At 34.2% G+C, this 20,127-nt stretch overlaps 1 protein-coding gene and 1 long non-coding RNA gene across 2 annotated transcripts in view; one reads left to right on the forward strand and one right to left on the reverse strand.

The window, feature by feature from the left end:
* The window catches only part of jbug (filamin-type immunoglobulin domains fbug), a 92,759-nt gene that overhangs the window by 4,089 nt on the left and 68,543 nt on the right, over positions 1-20,127 (forward strand). The gene's annotated exons all lie outside the window — the stretch shown is intronic.
* LOC141454020 (uncharacterized) lies at positions 16,081-19,577 on the reverse strand. Its single transcript, XR_012458367.1, has 3 exons — positions 19,445-19,577; positions 19,275-19,365; positions 16,081-16,277 (listed from the first exon to the last, which is right to left on the reverse strand). It is a non-coding gene; the product is annotated as an uncharacterized lncRNA (long non-coding RNA).

The raw sequence follows: 20,127 nt of genomic DNA on the forward strand, positions 1-20,127 counted from the left end.
CATCAATTCAGAAAAAGGTATAGTAGCCTACGTTAGACTTACTTATCGGCCACAATAATCTCAAAACCCATCTTTGTAGCGTTGGGTTAAAGGTAAAAAACTTTTTTTGTACGTATGTTGGGTTTCTATGAATGGAGATCAACTTAATGAGAGCCTTGCTTTAAAGCAAATAAAGAATTCTTAGTACACATTTGGACTGAGAGCGAAGGAAATCCGAATCATGACAATTCGTGGACCAAAAGATGTCTAAAAAGGCCAAGGGAATGGGACCCGTATTAAACTTCTTCTTTATGTCTGTAAAAATTTATGAAAATGTCTGGTTTTCAAAATCTCTGGTTAGATAGCAGGTATTTAAGGTAATTCAATAAGGATACCATTCGGAATCGTTCATTATTTCTCGGGAGTAGACCATTATCTCTAATTGAACTACCAGTCACCTCTTTAACCACATATTTCTTCAATAATGGTACCCAAAACTAGTTTAGCCAACTGTATTTCCATGCATGGCGGCAAAGAATTGTTAATTTTAAATTGTTATGAAAAATTAATGTTATTTTTTAAATTGTATGTATTGTAAATAAACAGTTAAAAGAGTATTAAATTAATAAACTAATAGTTTTGTGTAGGAAGTTGTATAGGCCTAAAATTAGGCCAGTAGAGATCAGTTTTACGTCTATGGTGTCACAAAACTTGTTATTATTTATTTCTCCATTATTTAGGTGAAAATATTTATAAATTAGTATTGATTATATTTTGAACTTTATATAATAACATCTAGTAGGAGTGAAGGTTTTTGTAATAAACATAGAAAAAAAAAAGAAGATCATGTAGGCTGTTCGGCATCTGCCATATTCTTTATTTAATCCGTAGGTTGTCGTCAATGTTCTATTTATTTTTAGTAGATAAATAGTTCTCATCCTGTTTGATATCGATTAGTGTTTGGGATTTTCGATTTTTTTTTGTTAAATAATAAAATTTCTAAATAAGTACATAACAATGACAAGAAGCTTCGAGAAATTATTACTTAAAGTTCCTTACCACCTCCATACACGGGAAATGGGACAAGGTAATGCTCCCCCGTATTGACATTATTGTTAAGTTCTTAACAAGGTTAATACATTAATGGAATCCATGGCTCATTGATATGTATCTTTTATATTTTTCCTCTATTTTGTTTTTTCTTTAATTGTTTTTAGTGCAAGAATTTATGAAGTAGTATTGAGGTGCTCACATATCAAGATAAAATCTGATACTATCAAAAAGTGTTGAATAAAAATGAAAACTTAGTAATGCCTATTTTTTTTTCAGGCGCGCATTACATCCAACTAACGATTAGGTGTCACGGACGATATTAGCCATTAAATGGCCTAGACCGGGAAATTGAACCCACTAAACCAATAACACTTCTTAGCTTTGCGGTTCTAGCCTATAACCGCTCAGTTATCATGACGCCTTAAAGGTTTTGACTATTGTGACCAGTTTTTTGTTTTTAATTAAGGCGCGCCTGCCTATATAGTTAACAGTGCTGAGCCAGCTCTGTGACGGAGTGTTCTCCAAAAAGACAGCATAGCCCAAAGAAATGCACGTTAAGACACAAAGAGGAGCAAATTTAAGAATAGCATTGATTCATCCAAATTCATTACGTTGAGAAAAAAAATTAACATCTTTATGATCTTAGTAGAAAATATAAGACCAGATTTCTTGATTAGAATGTACCTTATATTAAAACTTTTAAGAAATTCCGATATACTAATTTCAGTACTAGTAATATATCAAATTTTCAAATTGCAGATATAAATTTAACAATTCTTCGAGGAAACAATAGTTTTCTTAACCTAAAACACTTTCGCTATAAATGTATATGATTTGACGAAGTTTGTTATTTTATTTATTTAGGTATTTATTGATTTTTTTTATACTATTTTTCTACCCAAACAGTTTTGACAACTGGTTATATTAGTTCAAAAATAAATTCATTGATTATAAGATAAGATAAGATAGTAGATGGGACGGGACCTATGCCCCAAGGCACTGCAGCCACAGAAGACTTATTGTGCCAGTCCCTTCTTAGTTCTAGTAGGCGAACCCTCCCCTCCTAAAGAGGTCGAGGACTTTCCCTACTAGTTCTTTTTGCGCTACTATCTCCTTCGGCCTCAACGTTCCAAAGGTTTCATAACGCAAACGTTCGATTGCAACGCAATCGAACAACAGGTGAGAGGCCGTTTCCTCCTCTTCCTGACATAATCTGCACAACGGCTCCGAGCTGATAAGCCCCACCTTGTGCAGATGCTTCTTGAACCTACCGTGCCCCGTGAATAGGCCTGTAATCAGAGTAATCTGATTTCTGCCCAGACACAGGGTCTCTTTGGATCTTTGCTTACACAGCCAAGGCATCAAGGTCTTGCTGTGTTTAACCCCAGGACACATCACCCAGTTCTTTTCGTGCTCCCTCCAGATCCAATCTCTGAGAGCCGCGCGAACGAAACCCCTGGTGATCCCCAGGACAGGCTCTGGACCAATGAAAGGAGTGTTAGCTCCATTCCTGGCCAGATAATCAGCTTTTTCATTCCCTTCAATACCCACATGACCCGGCACCCATTCCAACCGAACTTTGTTGTGCCGCGCCAGTAGTTCTAGGGCCTTCCTGCATTCCCAGACCAGGGAAGAGGTCATTCTGAAGGATACGAGAGCCTTCAGTGCAACCTGGCTGTCCGAAAAGATACGAATCTCCCTATTTCTAGGTTCCATCCGCAGGTTTTCCTCAGCGCATATTTTAATAGCAAAAACCTCGGCCTGGAAGACTGTGGCGTATCTCCCAAGAGATCTCTCAATGAGTACCTCGGGTTTAACCCCATACACTCCAGACCCAGTCCCACAGTCCATCTTGGAGCCATCGGTAAACCAAATGCCTCCCTTCCGGTACTGGTCCGTCCAGTTTACCCTCCATTCAGTCCTCGGTTTAATACACACCTGAAAAGGAGTCTCAAAACTGTATTTAGGACAGATACTGTCCCCTGCCATGTCAATAACCGGCCCAGGGTCGACCTTATCTGAAATACTCATATGGCCAATGCAGGAACTTATACGCCTCCATTGCCCATTGCTCGCCATTCTGTACGCACTGGCCCTTGCCTCCGCCTGAATAACATATTGAAGCGGAGCCAACCCCAGAAGTACCTCCAGCGCCGCAGTAGGGGTGCTACTAAAGGCCCCCGTGATCATCAGACAGACCAGTCTCTGCACCCTTGCTAGAGCCTTAATTGCCGTCTGTTGTTCAGTCTTCCTTCACCACACCACTGAACCGTAGGTGATGATAGGTATGACTGTACGTGTGTAGAGCCAGTGGGTCATCTTTGGGCTAAGACCCCATGTCTTCCCACAGGTTCTAGTTATTCCACAAAGGGCCTGTTTAGCCCTTAATGTAACTCTCTCAATCTGCGCCTTCCAAGTGAGTCTGGTATCCAGGACAATGCCCAAATACTTGACCTCACCCGACACATCCAGAGTTTTACCAAAAAATCGAAGGTTTTTGTAGCTCTCCTTGTCCCTTCTCCTTGTAAAGGGAACCAGAGTAGTTTTAGAAGGGTTCACTGAAAGCTCTACCCTTCTACACCAATTTTCTATAACCTTGAGAGCTTCCTGCATGAGTTCAGCCACGATTGTCTCGTGTCTACCCCTGACCACTACAGAAATATCATCTGTTATATTAGTTCAAAAATAAATTCATTGATTATAAAATCAATAGTTAATTAAAAACTACCAAATTTATTAATAATATTTTACTTTCAATTACTACCTTCCAGCAATTCCATTCAACAAGAAATTAAATGAAATTACAAATTCATTAATTTACATGAAGCGTATCTGTTGGTTTTTTGAAATTCTTTTTTTGTTATAAAAAAAGGTGAAAGTTTAAAAAGTAAAAGTGATAAGTAATATTTAAAAGAATGAAGAGAATTAATATTACAAAATTTTCTTATATTCAAATTACTTTTCAGTCATTTGTTTAATTAAAAAATGGACAGTTTTCTCTAAAATTGAATTTCACATAAAAACGAATTAAATTATTTCGTTAAAATAAACAATGTATTCTGAATCATAAAAAATTCCTAAAATTAAAGGATGTAGATTTTTTACATAATGGATGCCAAGTAATTTAAAATTACGTCATGAAATTTGCTTAGTAGCGGGTTAAAGTAGTTCTTAGAACGATGACACACTATCATCAGTATTCTCAGGTTTCTTTATTTAAACTAAAACTATCAGAAACTATGAGAAAACTTATTCATAACTACAATTTTAACTGTAAATAAAATACTTATATGCGGAGAATCAAATCGCACATCCGATGCAAAATTTGCGGTGCTCGTTTCTAATAGTAAATTACGTTTTAAGGTGTCGAAATTCGGGTTAATACTCTCCAAAGGTGGTCGATGTGTACAACTGAGCACTTCAAAAGGATACTTAAGGATGCAGTTCCTCCATGAGTACTCTGAGAAACACTCTGCTTCCAAGACAAACTCTTGGCACATGATTACGTCATTAAATAAGAATAACCAAGCAGCCAGAGAAGAAGAGTTTTTCAATTATTCCTCTTACAGCCCAAACGTCAGCCATAGATATCCAAACATAATTATTTATGAAGAGATGAAATAAATCATGTTTCTTACTGACAGCACTAGTTAATCGTTCCATTGTTTTGATTTAGTTTACACTTGAGAGCAAAAATAGGTTCGCCATGCCCTCTTTACACCTCTGCTGACATTAACACCAACATCCTACAGAGATATCAAACCGTTAGAACTTATAATGTTTATCCATTATTTCTTCAAACTAATTAAATATTTAAATTTTTAAGACATATCGATTGCTTGTGCCTTTAATGATAATTTTTGAATATGTTTGACTTACTTTGCGAAGCCCATAAAACAGGTAAGTGCCCTCAATCTAACGTACCTGTCTGTTAAAGATTAATTCAACCAATCAGAATGGAAGCAAATTGTCTAATTATTGGATCGTGTCTGCTTGTTCTAGAAGAAAAACTACTGAATATTTTTTCCAATTGACCTCGTATTATTAAATTTAAAGTGTCGGTTTCATAGAAAATAGTAGGGGTGAGGGGGGCATATTTGAACAGAATTTACATTTTCTGTTACAGAGTGCACAGAATCTGTATTATTGAACCTTTTTATTTTGTTTTCTACAACTTTCAAGTCTTCTTAACAGATCTACATCAATAAACAGTTGGTACTTTACATACATATCTATATTTTTTTAATTTAAAAATGTTGTGTCAAATGTTAATATCTGCCCCACTGGTGGGGGTAGCTTTGAACACAATATAAAATAGAAAGAAATGATATTACTTTACTCTGAATCTACCTTCTATCAGTTATTTCTCTCGACTACTACATTACTTTCTCTTTTAAACCACTGAAATCTAGTTCAAAAATCAAGAATGACTCAGTTCGGGATGTTGTACTCCCGAAGTGTGATGGGTTTAGGAAGTTTGAACAAAATATTCGGTTTGTTGCGCTTCTTAATGTAAGTTCGGACCACTTTCCCCTTCTCTGCGATTAAACAATAAAAAGTGACAAACTTGCAGGTCGGTAGGGCACCTTCTAACTGGTGATGTTGAAATTTGCCCCCTCTCCTTCCATAAAAGAAAATATAATATCCAACACTTTTTGCAAGCAAATAGACTTTTGTAAATACTAGATTTAAAAATACGAATTCCAAATGTTAATATGGACTAACAATACTTCACACCTTGTCCACTACAATCTTCACAATACACTTCCAGAGCTGCTTTGAACTGCTCATCCAGTAACTGAGTTCTAAAATTCTTTGCTCCCATAGTTAACGCTTTTGTTTGCAAACAATCTCTCTCTAATTTCACGTCAATCTAAAAGCCCCTTTTGGTTTCTTAAGTTACTCAAATAAGTTGTTGGAAATTCCAAATTCACTAGAATCTCAAATCAATCTACTTCTAACGATCTTTATTTTTAAACTTTCCACAGTCTTTTCAAAAAAATCTCATCAGTGGATTTCTCGTAACTATAACATTAACATCTCACAGATGATGGGATATTAAGACTAACTAGTAATTATTTAGATAGTTCTTTGAGAGAAAAATTTTACTTAAAAGTTTGCTATTTTAAATATATTGTTGAAATAACTTGAGTTTTGGCGCTAATGGCCACAGACGTCGATGCGCCGGAAAAAAAAAAAAAAAAAAAAACTTGAGTTCGCTCAGGAATTTTATCTCATTGTTTTGGAAATCTTCAGCAGGAGGAAGACAGTATCATCTACTTTTATCTATTTATTATTTATCTGTATTATGATTAATGAGTGCCATCTAAATCTAATTTACCACCAAGATTTTTTTTGTTGTTATTGTCAGTCGTGAAGAAATCGTTAAAAATTAAGAACGATGCAAAGTGTTTGATGTTTGTTTTCTCACCAACAGTAAACCGTGCCTTCGTACCCTACTGAATGAATGTGAATTATTCGTCCTTCAGATGGTCTTTTATTGTTAGCTGTTCTTTTGTCAACTGAACTCACATTATTCTGCACTTATTGTGCACAAGATTACCTCAATGTACGCATTGATTTTTTTAAGGCCTTCAGTTTATTAATAAATATAAAGTAACTTAAATAGAACTCGTTTCATCTGTGGCCATTGATTTTAATGGATTTGATCAGTGATTGTTACCTATTCATTAAGATGTATTGCTTTCCTAATGGAAGATTAGTAGTGGTGTAATTGCATACTAATTAAGTAGGCTCTCTCTGTATTTAGTTGCAGTAATTAAGTTTTGCCAGTATATCTTTTAAAGTAGTCCTTAAAGAGTTATTTACTTCTATCAATCATTGGATGGAGTCATTTATTTAGTTAAGTAATACTTGAATGCATTAAATTTGTGTAGCACAATAAAACTCGTACGATTCAAGTGAAATAAGCGTCATTAGTAACAGCACAGCTGTGCTCCTCAAAAACTAGATGATTTATCCAACCATTTAAAACATTATGCACTTAGGATTCAATAAATTTGACGAATGTCGTTTATGGTTTAGATTTTATCAGTTAGTTTTCTTATCTAGCTGCTTGAAACAGTATTCTAGCAGTTAAATATTAAAATTTTCTATCTAGTTAGTGATTGGTTTAAAAAGCAAGTTTCAAGGCAGAACGTAAATCTCCTAACTCTTCCAATCATTGGACTATAATTTTGTTATACGTATGAAACAGTCAAAACGATCGTATTCCTTTTGTTATAAAACAGACCAAGCTCTCAGATCCTTCAAAATGATCTGGAAAATCATTTTTCCACACAAAAAAATTAAGAAAAGTTTTAAGAAAATAGATAGAGCCTTTTTTTTTTGTGAAAGTAAAAAAAAAAACGCAATTATCTTATTTTCCGCATAATTTGAAATCGAGAAGCTCTTAAACTTTTTAATTTTAGTTGAACTTGTGAGGGTAGCAGGTCAGTTCTCTGTTCTAAAGAAGCACTTTAGAGGAATGATTAGTACTCCTGGATTAGATCTTCATGGATGCTTCCTGAACTTGGACAATGGTAGTTCAGTTCACAGTATTGCTGGGTGATAACCGGTCAGAAAACATGCGACAGATAAAAGTATTTTGAAGCATCAAGTCAGCTATATTGTGCATTCTCACTTTTCATTTTTGAGTTGTACCTTTTTAAACATATACAAACAGTTTAGGGGACCTCCGCTGAAAACTGTAATTCAGAAATTTCGCAATTCTAATACTCAAATTAAAAAAAAAATTATATGATTGAGTGCATTTTCATTTTGGGCCATAATATATTAAGTGAAAAAAAAAACAGTATCTAATAGGCAGTATTTAAATAAATAATGCTAGTTTAATGTCATTTTAGTGTCTATCTATTGAGCAGTGTCCTTCACGATAAAGGCTGACTTGAATGTCCAACTATATATTCAAAACCTCGTTAAACAGTCGGCTCTCGTCTCTATTTATTAAGTCCATCCACAATTATTAGTTCGTGCTCAACTAATTTTGGTAAATTTCTACAATTCATTTTGATCTCGCGACTAAAAATTATTCTCTATTGTTTCTTTTAATGTGATTTTTAAGATAAACTCTGTACAAAAGTCATTATTATTATTGAATTAACAAGTTTTTGAAGGATATTCTATAAAGAGGAAGGGTGCAAAGAGTAGACTAAGAGCAGGTTATATTATATATTATCTACTATTACATATAGATTTAGATTATATTTGTTTTTATAGGTCGCTTTTACATGTGAGGTCATTGGCGCCCGGAACTTTTTTTCAGTGCGCTGTCGGTCTCCATGATTAGTTACAACTATAGATTATGTTTTGCGGAATCCATAAATACAAACAAATCTAACTTTTCGAATTTATTGCCTACCTTCGCTAGTGATTTTGCTATTTCCTCTGTTTTGAAGAGAGTGGTTAATGCTTAAAGATTGCTTAGTGAGTGGTTACCATAGGGTAAATTCTCTCCTCAGTTAGTGAGTGTTTAGTCGTGTCAATTATTGTCATTGTTACAAATAATGCAGCCAGAGCTGATGTAAATTTCAAAATAATTAAAATAACAGTATTGTAACTCATAACCAACCCATACAATAACATTCTGAACACCATAAATTTGGCCCAAAATAGAGTTATTAAGCGAATACTTGCAAACCCAAAATGTTATCCTCAATATTCCAAAATAATAATCCGCAATCTTCAATATTTAATTACCACGAAGAAGAAATACAGATTTTAATAAGTTGTAGCGAAATTTTTTGTATTGATTTTTATTATTATCTTTTTTGTCTTCATTAAATATCACGAACAATATTTTATATTTCCAATTCTGGTGATTGTTTTGATAAAAGTTGGAGAAGTAAAGTGTGATTTTCTCTTACGACAGAAAGTATTACAATCATAGTAACTCAGATAAGATTTTTTTTAAAAGACATTAATGACCTCTCTGTTTGTTTACGCAAACGGTCTTAAAAAATAATAATCGGAGCGAAATAATTTACTGATTATTTGCCGAAAGCGTTGAAGCACCAGCATGCTTAGGTGCTGCTAGTTTTTACAGCTGTATGTTCTTCATGAATGAATAGATGTGAATTAAAGTTGTGTTGGTTTTAACACAAATTATCGGAATTGCAATACACGTAGGCAAGGTTGGTTAGTATAACTCTTGATATTTGAGGAGACACTTCTCATTTCATATTGATGAACAGTATTAAGTTAACATTTTCGAATTGCTCCTTCGTCAGTTCGTACTATCTCTGATTATTTTTTGCAGAAATAGTTATTTATTTAACAAGTGTGGAAAGTAGTACTTTTCCTCACGCGAGGCAGGGTTTGCACGCACGAGCGAGCGAAGCAAGGCGAGTGCAAGTGCAAATTGCCGAGTGTGAGGAAAATACTTAACACTCGAGTTAAATATTATATTTTTTCTGCAACCATTAGATTTATTAAAAAATTAAAAATTTCATTTTTACAGTCTACAAAAAGTAATTTATTTATTGTTATATTACAATTATTTACATTACTTATTACATTTTCTGCTGTTTCTTTTATTGATGGAGTGTTTTCTAAACAGGAATCGCAAGAATCCATTTTAAATTTCTATAAGGTAACACTATAACCTTTTTAACTGTTATAATTAAAAATATCTAATTATTTATTAAAGTATTATTTTTATTTCTATATTCCTTTCAATTTTTATTTTATTTTTTAATATTCGCTTTTTAATTATTTAGTTACGTTAAATAAGCTTATTAAAGTTTTACAGAAAATATTTATGTTAATAACAAAACTTCTTATATCAAGGAAGCACAATAAAGTTTTTCCACACACTAGTGCGGAAAGTGACACTAATGGGAATTTTTCCCCACTAGTGTGGGAAGTTGGGCATTACACAGCTGATTTTAATTGAGTAATGAGAACTTCCCTACATGGTTGCAGAAAAACAATTTTTTAATTAACATTTTTTTTGTTTATTCTGTAAAGTAATGCCAATTATTACTATTAAGTATTATATTTGTTTCTTAAAATGATTTCCACCCCATTAATTGTAACTATAACTTCTCAACAAAATTTCTAACCCATAAATCTCAAATAAATTTTGATATTAAATTTACTCCAGTTGACGTAGTACGATACTTAGGGCTGTACATTGACAAGAGACTCACGTGGAACCCACATACTCGACTGAAACGACAAGACATGAACAGACGTTACTTACTAGACTACTTGACCACAGATCTAAACTCGACTTGAATCACAAACTGACAATTTACAAGACACTGTTAAGACCGATATGGACATACGGAGCAGAAATGTTGGGCTCAACCAAACCTTCTAACTCCAAACGCCTGCAGACACTATACAGTCTAAAATCCTACGGAAAATCCTGAATGCTCCTTACTACATTTCTAACCTTACCATTCTACACTGACCTTCACATCCCTTTCGTCACTGACCTAATAAAGTCTCGCTACCGGAAATTTCACAGCCTCCTAGCTCTCTCCATCCTAATCCTCTTGTCCAACAACTCTCCTCTCCTCACCTTCCCGACAATCATCCTCGTCGTTTGAAGCGGAAGTGGCCTAGAGATCTGTTGTGATTAAATCATTGTGAAAGAGTTTCACCAGTGGGTGATTGCTCTAACCATGACATTACGAGTGAACTGAACTAGTAAGATCAAATTTACTTGATGCAACAATTGTTGCAGTTGTAAATATACAAATAAAGTGAAAAAAAAAGAGAAGAAGATATTAAATTTTAGAATCATGTTTAAAGATTTTATTGGTGTTACTTGAATTTTTTTAAAATAATTATAATGAAATTAAAACAACGTTAGTTGATAGAGATTATCTCAGCGGTTAATACTTTGAAGTCTCATGCAAAGATTCCGTTGAGTGTACAACTTTCTCTTAGATATGCTCTTCCAAGGACCTTCTTATAGCTCACTAACTGCCCTATGATGGGAGAACGAGAGAACAAGGTCTACAGCTGGAGAAAGACTCTGGGCTCCAATACGTAACCATAATGTTTATCAAGCTTCTCTTTTTCGTCTCCTGAGGCGTTTTGCCTTTCATAAAGTAGTGTTTAATCAACACACGAAATTCTTTTTCGTCCATTTTTTGAAAATCACTCGACTTCCTCGATTCAAACGAATGCCAAACACAAAGAAATAGACCGATCTGGCTGAAACTTGGTGTGTGTTCTTCCAAGAGATGCTACTAACTAAACATAACCTCGATACGCGCCAGTGGTGCTATCTCTCTGACTTTGCACGGACTTTTCAAACGACCCTCGTACACTGAGAAGTAAATACGTCATAAATTAAATGTACAAAAAATTCTAAAAAGAAAAAGTAACAATAAGTTGATAAAAAAGCAATTAATTGAATTCATCTCCATAATTTTATTTCAGTTCTCTAGTTTTTTTAATTTCCTGTAATTCTTTTGAGATTATTATTATTTATTTTTGTTAATATCTTATAATTTATGAAGGACCCTTAAGGATATTGCTTCCTTAATATCTTTATTTCTTTCATGTTTAGTTAATAAATTATGTGTCCCGGTAATTCTAATGAATGGTAATTCCTTCATCCTTTATTTATTTAATAACAGTTTTATTATTATTATTATTATTTAGATCCTGCCTTAGCTTTAGATCCACTTTCTTTTACACTTTCTTTGATTCCCAAGAAATTAAGAGCCTGGGAGAACGCATTAAATTTTCAAAATTAATTATTTCGGTTCGAAAATAATCTGAACTCAAACTAAATTAGAGAAAATTGAGTTAATAAATTTCTTTGAGTGGAGGAGTTTTGTTTGTCGCTTCATTCGCTAATATTACTTTACACCAGCAATTGGGTTAACAATTCGCAATAACATGGGAGATGCACTGTAGTGAAATGCGGATTGAGAAATTAGTCTTAAGTTTCCCTAAAAGTAATTATATAATGCATAATACAGTAAGTTTAAAGATTATTTAATTAATAAGCTTAAGAATGATATAGATAAACGCTTAAATGCGAAGTTATATAATATACGCTGAAGAAAGTGGAGAAGTAATTATGCTATCTGAATCCCAAACACTATTAGTGCCGGTGACCTTGGAATAAATCACCTTCATGGTGATTAGTTCACTTACTACTGACGACTGTTTACATGCTTTTTTAGTACGGTCCTCTTTTAAAAATAGTTTTCTATTTTTTTAAAAAAAGACATGAATCGTTGGTTACTCTTCTTCTTTTTTTTTAGCCGTCTATTGTCATGGAATCCAAATAGAAACTCTTTTAATCCAAATAGATTCCATAAAAAACCCAATCTTGACTCACAAGATGGAATATTGAAGAAAACCCCGCTAAATGCAATTGCATAATCTTCACCCTAAGACGTGCGATCCAATCCTCCTTCATGGGACCCTAATTCGTACTGTTGATTGAGTTCATCTATCTTGGTTACTTACTAGGGGTAACCAACTCATCTGGGTCCCAAATACAAGACAGAGACTGGAACTAAGCAGCCCCACATCCAATCTACTCTCTTGGACTGTTTGAGGCATGTTCCAAACTTTCAACAGTAAACTTTATTTACTGATCTCATCAAGTCATTTGGTCTTGCGAATACGAGGTCTGGGTTTCAACAAAGCATTTCAAACGAAGATATTTCGTAAAATAAGCCCTGCTCCCTACTACGTTTCAAATATGACTCTTTACGACGACCTTAAAATCCTCTATGTCCGTCAGATAATAACATTCCGCTACAAAACATTCCATGAATTCATACCTGACTTCAAGATGGAACATTGAAGAAAACCACGCAGTTGCATAATCTTCACCCTCACACGTGCAATCCAATCCTCCAATATTACTTGCAGTAGATTACGCATCTAATTACTTAGTGAAAGTAATTCAAAGCCGGTGAAATCATCTGATATCCTGGAAAAAAATTCTGGGCGCTAATCACCCTATTTTTGAGTTTACCTATCCTTTTTGAGGGGAATAAAAGATTATGGATTCAAATCCAGGCGTGCTATCCTTCGACTTTTTTTTTTTCCTGCTAACCTCTCCTTAAACCCATGGAGCGGAAGTACAACTCACTGTCCGCTGAACGAGAGGGCACAAGACAAGCAGTTCCTTAAGACTCCGGGCGCCAACCTAACTCTCTTATCAAAGATTTCCTCTCTCTCAGTATCCCATCAGAAGATTAAACGCCATAGGCCCTGAGATTTCCAAATCTCCCTCTAACTCTCAATTTATCAAACAAAATTAAAATAATTAGGGACAATCTCCGTCGGACAATTCTATCATACCTTTTGTTTTGTACGCTTACATCATATTCGGGTGGGATAATACTTGTATTGTAGTGAATTTCAATAAAGAAGGAAGAAAAATGTCGCTGAAAAAAGGAGGCTGTCAATGCTTACTAGGAATTCGTCGTGTTTTATTTTACTTCCTTAAAAAGAGAACAGGTACAGATTCAACTACTTGTTGTTGTTAACTTCCCTTGGTTAGAATGAGTGTAATTTGTCAAGGTTGATCCCAAGAATTCTTTGAAGGCCTCAGATTTTTGTGCTATTTTCTTTTTATTTATCTTGGTGGATTTTCCTTTTTAGTTCCGTATCAGTATTACATTATAACTGTAATTAAGCGAGCTTCAGGTCGTCCAGCAAGTAGCTACAGACTTGTTTATTCTCTCCAATTATTGTGACCTTTAAACAAAATTTTGAAATTCAGTTTTTAACAATTACAAGGTGTGGCTATTAAATAACAAGACTATTGTAGTAAAACATTTTATTTTAAATTTAAACATATTTAGTTATTATCAACTTCAATATACACCCCTCCCCTATCCCTACAACGCTCCATGCGAATTTACCATTGTTCGAAACAGTGCTGGAAGTCTTTTTCTGTGAGCTCCTGTATGACGCGTGCCGCTTTTTCTTTCACAGCTTCAAAGGAAAACTGAAATCGTGTTCCTTTTAATGCAGATTTGACTTTTGGGGAACAGATAAAAGTCACATGGGCGAACAAGGCGGTTGGCCTAAAACTGGGATGTTGTACTTGGCTAGAGAAACGTCTTGACAGACAATACAGTGTGAGCTGGCGCGTTGTCTTAATGGAGAACCCCGTGACTTGTTCTTCCACAAATCGGGTCGTTTTTTTCCTTACTCTTTCACGGAGTTGAGCAAGCACCTCACGGTAATAATGTTGATTAATTATAATCGATATTTTCATCCGTTTTGGAAGTGGAAGGGCGACCCGGGCGGTCATCATCTCCGAAGTCTTCTCGGCCATCTTGGAAACGCTTGAACCACTCAAAAACTTGCGCACGTGATTAACATTCATCGCCATAAACTTCTTTTAATAAAAGATAAGTTTCAGTAGCGGTTTTACCTAGTTTCATTTGAAATTTCACGACAATTCGTTGCTCTACTACATGTGTAGTATCATGTTTTCGGCAAAACGAAACTAACACCAACTTACACAAACGACTTCCGGTCAGACAGATTACTCTGCAAAACGTGAGACGCTGCAATCGAAAGAGAGAAGGCTTTTCGCTGCACAGCCGTCGGTCGTTCAAGATTTGGCACATGCATAGTTCTTCTGTAGCAGCATCAGTCTCGTTATTTAATAGCCACACCTTGTACAATAAATTTCAGTTCTCCTTATTTTTTCCTGAAAATAGTTTCTATCTTGAATTACTGTTCTGTTTATACATTTTCAATGTTCATGATTTAAAATAGTTTGTTCTTATCAGCAGTCAAAGTGGCTTAACATTCTCTAATATTACCTGGACCGTTTCGTTATTAATAACTGGATGAGAATTGAATTATTCAGTGTCTAAAGTTCAATTATTATTGTTATTATTTATTATTATTATTATTTTATTTTGAAGAACTAATAGTTAAATCAGTCTCTAGAACAAAATCACTTTTTAATCACTTCTTTTATAAAAGTGGGATACACACGTTAATCTACTGCTAATATTGAAGTCTTATAAGTCCTTATTATATGATTCACTGGACTATAATACTATAACATAAACTTGACCATAAAATTCCGTTAATGAATCATTAGCGTGACTACACGTTCATCCATATATGTACGGATGGTAAGCTGGATTACCTTTTCTATTGTTATTATTATTACTTTAGTTTTGCGTTTGCAGTAAAACTAGTAAACAAACCAGCATCCCCACTTATTACTTCTCCCACTTTATGACTTATTTATCTGTGCCCACTCCTATTTGTTTGTAATTTCCTGGATGCTGCTGGATGAGCTGATCTTTCCGTATAATCTAGTCACAAAGACAATTTTAGATAGCAAAACCGTATTTACCGGCAAATCTCGCCGTTTCTTTGCATCATTTACTGCTCCGATAAAATCATCTTCTGTATCTAATGTTGAAAAATAATAACCTATGTAAATTTGTTGTTGAATTTAAATTACAATCAGAGTTTAGTCCTACTCAAAGAATGTTGTTATTTAATAAATGATTGTAAAATATAACCAAAAAATAGGAAGAACTACCTCATTCAAGTTACCTTATAAGAAGAAAAAAATGAATGAAGATGGAAATCCCATGACTCAAGCCGTACGATTGGATATTTTTAGACTGTATTTATTTCTTAACAAAGCCCAAACTTCTAAAGAAGATTTTTATATTCAATTTTGAGCTACTATTTGACAAAATACAAGATACATTCACCCAAATCTGGGCTAGTTCCTGAAACTAAAAGTGAATGCACTATGTTACCGATATATAAAGCCAAATAACGTGAAAATACGAACTCTTAAATCAGAAAAATTACCTCATAAAGTTTAAGATTAGTTTAAGTAATCCTGCAACTTTTTATTGTATTCAGTTATTTATATAATTGGCTGTGCATTTATAGAACTATGTTAGATAGGGTACTGACTAGATGTTTAGAATTACAGAGAAAGGCTCTTTTAGTGTCGGCAAAGCACGACTTTTACCAGCATCAGAGCATTGTATTGTGAGAAAGGGCAAAGCATAGCGCTCAATCTTTTTATCTCATTTATATAGAAAATAATGTTTGAAATAAAATGTATTTTCAACTAAAAAATAATAATAATAAACACAATACATTTCTTGTGGCAGACAAATAATTGTGATAGTTGGAAAAGCTATTTTTCTGGAGCTGTGTAGCGCTTCTTCTTGCTCACGATGTTGGCGTTCGTAGATTTAATAACAAATCTTACTTCTACGCTATTAAATGGTCTGTAACTGTGAAATAAAACTTATTAGTAAATAATTTCAAGTTCTTTTAATGTAGACGCAATAATTGTTACTATTGATTTGATCGATTCTTTTGTACTAAACAATAGAAAACTTAACATTTTTTAAAAATTAAGATAAGTAAATTATTAACAATCTTTTTTTAATTAATCATAACGCTGCAACAAACTGAATGTGTTCATGTCCATGCCAGTTTGAAAATTAAAAAATACTGAACAAAGATACAGATTAATAAAATAAAAAACTTCAAAATAATCTCAGTGATGTAGTTAAAGTGATTACGGTTTGCGCCGGAATAATGATGTAATTGTACAAGTATGGGACTCGCTCAGTGGTAGCCTAGGGCAACAATCTCGGTTGTACACAAAAAAGAAGGAGAGCCAGCAGAACTTATCTGTTGAATTTAAAAAGTTGGGTGGTCATTTTAGCTTTCGAGGAGAGGGGGTACTTTCCAACCTGCAATCAGATTTGCAGAGATCGCAGGAGATTTGTTCAACACTTTCACTCGCTATCTCACAGTCCAGCGCTGCTCCACTTTATATACTCAAGATATTTCCACGTTTCGTGTTTCAGAGCATCAGCTATTGTAGTTCGTTGACCTTAAATTTTACTTTACCTTTCTTCTTTGTTACTTGAACGTCCTGAGAGTCACCGACTGGTCATGCTTACAGTAATTTTTTGTACATTTCAGAGCTTGAAATGTTCTTGGATGAGATTACTCTTACAGTAATAATGGTTTGGTAGCGTCTTTGTTAGTTTGCTAAGTCATCTGCGTAAGTGGTCATCAAAATTACGTGTAAATGTACATCGCACTGATATAGTCTGACTTCAAAACTTTCCTAGCAGGACCCGTGCCTTTTTTACCCCATTTAAGGTGCGCCTAAATCACTATCAAGTTATTGGTACAAAGAATGAAATTGGCATTATTCTTTCTTGCTTCTGAGAGGAATTGGTTTTCAATTGAATAAAATAAACGTAGATAAGCCCCTTAACAAGAACTTACAGTTTAAAAAGTTAAGAAAAAAAGGGTTGATCAAACGAGAAGTTATTATATCACGAAAAAAATCGTTCTTAGAAAAACGAAATAGTTTCTTTATTGTGCTGCATGTTTGCCCTGGGTAAGCTGATAGAGAGGTACACTGTCATTACTGTTATCTGGGTGGCAAACCGAGCATGTAACCAAGTTTTCCTTAGTTATTCTAATTATAATAATTACTACTTTTACTTATTTCTATTAGACTGTTTTATTCGCCGAACATTATCATTTTCTTTCTGCTCCTTTTACATTTCAGGATGATCTTTATTTAACAAAATGATTCTTATCCTTCTTAATGTAAGAGAACATCTTGGGAATTACTAATCCCTTAAAGAACCTCTAACTTGAGCGACAACGGGATCTTTTGTTTCTGTATAACAGAATACGAGGGAATTGTTACTGTCACATTATTAAGAAGAAGAAGAAAATAAATTTATTATCCTGAGACTATTGTCCCCTAAGAATAAATACTAGTGCAGTTGGAGGCCCTATTGGTTTGGCGTTTCTTTTTTAAAATTTATTTTGTAATTTACAATCTGTATAAATATATACAATAAGTAAATAGGAGGTGAATGAGATGAACTGGTGCGGGAAGAGCAGGAGGAGAGAAGCTACCCAGCGGTAGCACTCTCTATAGGAGAGAGGGGAATGCGGGGAGGAGAGAGGAGAGATAGGAAAATAATGGCGTTTAGTTCTTCAGACAGTAAGGAAGTCGCGGGGCCACTGGCGATTCAGTCGGCGAGGAGCGAGGAAGCGAGGGACAGTACAAGAGGATTGGAGCAAGTCGAGAGAGCAGTATGGAATTTTTGATATTTAGTCTTGGCGTGTTGGTCTATGAAGGGAATGTTGAGGTCCGTGTGAAGGGTAAGGTTAGTCACGTAGAAAGGAGCGTCAGCTATCTGTCGGAGTAGTTTTTATTGAAATGTTTGCACCGTCCTTTACGTTTGTTGGTTTGGCTGAACCTCACAGCTCTAGTCCGTAAGTCCACATAGGTTTGAGAATAGTGTTGTATATTAAGCGATTACAATTAATTTTTTCTTTTACTTTGACATTAATTGAGTTAATCTTGTTGAGATAATTTGTTATTTCAATGTCTAGCAAACTCTGGCAGACGGCGTTAGCCATGCCTAGTAATACTGTTATAATTTTCTTTATTTTTGTATTTTTTGTACTTTTGTATTTTGTAAATAAAAAAAATAATATTAAGCGATTGAGTTCAATGGGCAATTTAGAGCGTCGTCCAAGAAGTCTGTAAAGCAGTTTAGCACTTTTCGTCATTTCTTGTCTTTTAAGTCTAGTGTGTGGGTTCCACGTGAGTATTTTGTCTCTGTAGAGCCCAAGGTAGCGCACCAGATCTGTACAAGGAAGAGGATTGCAGTTGAAGAGGAAAAGTGGACAGGAGCCCCGCCGGAGTATGCCGGAGTAGTTTGGCCTAACTTTAAAATATTTAAAAATAAAAATAAGTATTTACAAAAATGAAAAACTAAAATTAATAAAATAAAGGGCTACAATTATAATTTTGGAGGAAGCTGAGTAGAAAGGAGATAATTGAACAGAAGGGATTTAAAGATGGAAAGAGTAGGAGCAAGACGGACAGATGATGGTAAGGTGTTCCAGAAAGAGGTAGCGCGTATTAGGAAGGATTTGTCAAAGGATGAAGTTCGGTGTGACGGAATATAGAGATCAGAGGAGTGAGATATAGTATTACGAGAATGGATCGAGGATTTGAACTTGAGGAGTTGGAAAATATAAGATGGTATTTAAAGATAGGATAACTTGGAAAAAGAATGAAGCCCAAAAAATACTGGCAGCGATAGACAGGAAAAAGTTATTATTGTGTCCTTCCTTCAAAAATACAAAATACTTTACCAAGTTATGATAAATTTAAAGTATTTTGTTAAGCTATAATCGGTTTTAATAAGTCCAACGAAATACGAATTATATCTTACCTTGTGAATATAATTTCATTTTTCCTCGAGTATGTAATGGACAGCAAGAAGCCTCTCTTACCATCATCTATTTAGTACTTATGAATTTTTACTGTTTGTAAATAATTTACATAGATAATTTATGTAGCCATAACTTTCAAATTCAAAAGGTAATAAAAATATCTAATAACCAATGCGTGGAGTCGCTGTTCATCACTTTCCTCTTCACCGCTAACTTTCACTGCCACCTCATCTTTCTCTAATTATTTACACAAATTAGCTGCTCAACAATTACACCATACTCCAAATTACATGTTTGTAATACACTAAAATGTTTGTTTTCAAAGAAGAAGAAGAAGAAAAAAAAACTGTTTACAATGTAAAGTGAAGGGATTAAAGGTTAACAGGTAATTGTAGTATTAGCATGCTCTCAATGAACTAATTTCTCATTTACATTCAGCGTTTTACCTTCAACACTATCTCTTATTCAGATTTTGTTTTACAACGCGTAATTTAGTTCGTTTTTTTCCCCCACAATGCTCCCTCTAAAGAACGTTTTATTTATGTTTTTTTGAGTATTTATACACATATTTTTGTCTTAATCATTGAGAGAAATAATTTAATATTTCCTATTCGTTTGTAATGTTTTGGATAATAAAGTTTTGCAATTAATTATTATTAATTGCAATAATTAAACAGCTAATTATTTGTTCAATTATTCTCACCAATTTCTAATAATTTGCGAATAAATTATATTAATTCAATGTGCGCAAAAAAAATGAACATGTCATCGCAATGGTTCTTTTACTCTTTCCACAAAATTAAAGTAACATTAAACCGGAAAAAGCGAGTAAAGAAGTTTATTTGTATTTCA

Source organism: Rhodnius prolixus, unplaced genomic scaffold, assembly GCF_049639745.1.
Source record: "Rhodnius prolixus isolate KJV_2025 unplaced genomic scaffold, Rpr scaffold_9, whole genome shotgun sequence".
NCBI classification, from domain to species: Eukaryota; Metazoa; Arthropoda; class Insecta; order Hemiptera; family Reduviidae; genus Rhodnius; species Rhodnius prolixus.